We start from the raw sequence: 3,350 nt of genomic DNA on the forward strand, positions 1-3,350 counted from the left end.
TGCCAAAATATCAGGTTGCCAAGCCACACCATAAACGAAAACAAAAAATGAAGAAAAGAAATAGGGCTCACTTACATGTATCTCCCCACCACCTTAGGAGAAAAAAAATAAGCTCTTCAGCTAGAGGAGCAGGAGCTGGAAAATCATTAGCTGATGGATACAATGATAGTTCGGTCTCTGACCAGAGTTCTCTGCAGAATGCGACAGTCCGAGGTCAGCCTCTTGAGAAAGAAGACCGCGGCAATTCTCATAAATTCGATTCCTCCAGATTATCTGAGCGAGGGCGTGGCAGGAAACAGAAGATCTATGAAACAGATGAATTTATTGATTACATGTTAAACTACTATCAACCTCCAAACCATGCCCGTATCTGCCTAGAACCAAGTGGCCCAGAAAGCACGCGTCAGTGGCAGAGGGCTGTCCATGCTAAGAGAAATGGATTTCAAGTCACTTTGAGAAAATGTAACCATCACTCCACCAGCCTGAGCCCAGTGCAAAACCTGGCAACAAGACGACAGGCTCGAAAAGATGATGGCTGCCCAGAGATTTGTACTCAGGGTCCTGAGCATAAACCACAAAAGAGAGGAAGAGTGGATTATGCCAAAGAGAGTCGCAAGGAGTTAAATCATTGCAAGGACACAGCCAGTGAGGCTGGTGGTCATTTGTCCCCAACTGATGGAAAGAGCCATCTGTCGGAAGAGATTTATGCTTACGAGGTCAGAGATTCCAGATCCACCAGTCAAAGCCGGGATTCCTCACCCAACAGGTCAGCAGACTTAGAAATGGAGTTGACCGATTTCTTAGAGGAAATTAGTAGTGATTCTGAATGCTTCAGTGAAATCCTTAGCATAAAGAAAGAAGACCATGAGAAATCTGTGACTACATATGATAGCTCCCCAGAAAAAAGATCTCTTGATGCTGCTGAAATTATCACTAGCGATCAAGAAATTAGGTCAAGTCCGCAGACCTGGTGTTCAGAGCGGAACCACGAGGGGGAGGAACGCTACTCTAAATATGAGCTTTGGAAACCAGTCAAGAGGTCCAGGTATGAGCTGACATGCTCATGGCTTGAAGGTGAAAACGGTTCCATGAGAGGTGAGAAGAACAACAGCCAAAACAGGGAAACACTGGCCCCCAAATATTTGTTTGATGAAGGCTACTACCGTGGATCCAGCCCCGGTGATCTATTAGACGACATGGTAAGAAAGAGGAGGAGGTTCGACAATAGCACATTCGGCCAGAACGTGAACTATAGGCCCCCTCATGTGCCAATAACATCATCAAACAGCTCTGATGTTTTCTACTTGGGGGGTTTCCCCCAAAGAAGAGAGACCCCCTGGAGGCCAGACTACAACCAGGAGGTGAGAAGGTTCAAAAGATATGAGAATTCTAAAGATTTCATGCTGAATTCTGATAATTATTATGTTAGACATAACAGTCAGGAGCACGCAGACTATGGAAGCTATTTACAAAACGGCTACACTAGTCCTCTGTATTTTCAAATGTTTTGAAGTTCTCTCAGTTCAGAAAACGCTCTCATTCGCAGTAAACAAAGTGCAAGAAGAAAATTTAAAACCAAATATCGCGATGTAGTTGGCAACTACAGAGCCAGAGAGCGACACTTAAAAGCTTGAGCAAGGTCAAATGCAAAAACCTTGTTTCTCTTGCCAAAGTATAAAGCATCAATGACTGCCAGTGTGCTGGCAAACTTTAGAAACAGAAAACATCCAGATTCTGAAGGTTGGTAAAACGGTGTGCCCGCAAAACTTCTTGATCCGAGGACAGACATTTCTACAGTTCAGCCGCGACTTTAACTGGGTGCCAGCGAGGGAGCAGATGAACGTTGAGAGGAGTTGAGATGGCCCCCTGTGGCTCTTTAGCTGTTCTAACAGCATCATTTAGTGTCATTTATCTTCGAAAGGGACAACAGCGAATGAAAGAAGGTCTTTTTATACCTTCTTAGCCTTGGTCAGAAACACCACGTGCAGCAACGAAACTTTCCTGACTTTTATCCAGAAATGGCTGTAGGTGACAGAAGGGATGACAGCGAGGACATACCAGAGACTCCTTCACGACATCGGAAGGTTACGGGACCACCCACCAGAGGGAAATTAATCTTTTAAATGTGTTCATAGTACTCAAAGAGTTGTCCTTTTAGAAACAAAATTTGGAAGACAAAACTAAAAGGGGCTCAGATTGTCCCTTGACGTTTAAACGGATGGTGGACCATTTGCAGAGTTTTGTTTTGTTTTTTTTTGTTTTTGTTTTTGTGTGTGTGTTTTTTTTTTGAAGAACCCCACGTCATTCCATCCTAGAAGAGCAAGAGAATGGAAGTAAAAGAACCAGTGGGATTTGCAAAAGGAAATGCCGAAAGATCCTGGGGCACCGATACCAGCACTTTGGGAGGACAGGACGTGGCAGTATTTCATTTCAGGTTATGTAATCCTTTCACTCAGGGTTGGGTGACATCAGGTTGTAAAAAGCCGCTGACTATCCCCAAACTGACTTTTGATAACACGTTTAACAAGTGCCTCCCCAATCCTCAATAACGCCATGGAGTTAGGAGTCGAGGGCAAAGCCCTAGTTTTCCAGCTGGGGGAAAAATGGTACGTGTGAAGGCTTTGTAAACTCGTAACATAAGCGGTTTCTCTTTTTACCTACTGGTTTTGGACTTCTTGACTATGTTTTTAAATTGAGATATTTTATAGATTCATAAAGACTTACATCTTAACGCAGTGCATGTTCTATTAAAAGCTCGGCTGATTCATTCCGCCTTATATAGGATTTAGGACCCTCAGGGGCAGTAGGTGACCTTTTTTTTCCCACCCCCAGCCAAGCTATCCTTGACTCGGCAGTTGAAGACATCAATGAGATCAGACCGGCTGCAGGACGAAAGGGTGATTTTCATTCACAGAAGTAGTGGAAGGCAAACATTTCCCTGTGACATGATTCATTTCAGTCTTAACTGGATATTCTGTGGAAAAGTACCAGCCGGTAGAGCCAAGGTGGAATGCCAGTCAGTGTGGTTGCCCTGAGTGACGAGGCACGTTACGTGCTCATAACCAGCCAGCCACTCGAGCAACCTGATCTCTAAAGGGGCCACAAGATCTTCTAAGTTACCGGAAGTAAGAACCACACGTTGTTTCATTGATCTCTTCTCCTCCCATTTAAGAGAGCTACGCTAGTACGTGCAAAAGTTTACAAGTAATGTAGCGGATTGTGTTTATCATTAAGGAGATGATAACCAACGGACGATTCGTTGGTTCTCTTGTATTTGGTTCCACTTTCAACCTAGTGACTCTGCCGTTAAAACTAGGTTTGGCTTGTCAAATCTGAAAAATCGTTTCGTG

The sequence above is a fragment of the Panthera onca genome, chromosome X, assembly GCF_046562875.1.
Source record: "Panthera onca isolate mPanOnc1 chromosome X, mPanOnc1 haplotype 2, whole genome shotgun sequence".
Taxonomy (NCBI): Eukaryota; Metazoa; Chordata; class Mammalia; order Carnivora; family Felidae; genus Panthera; species Panthera onca.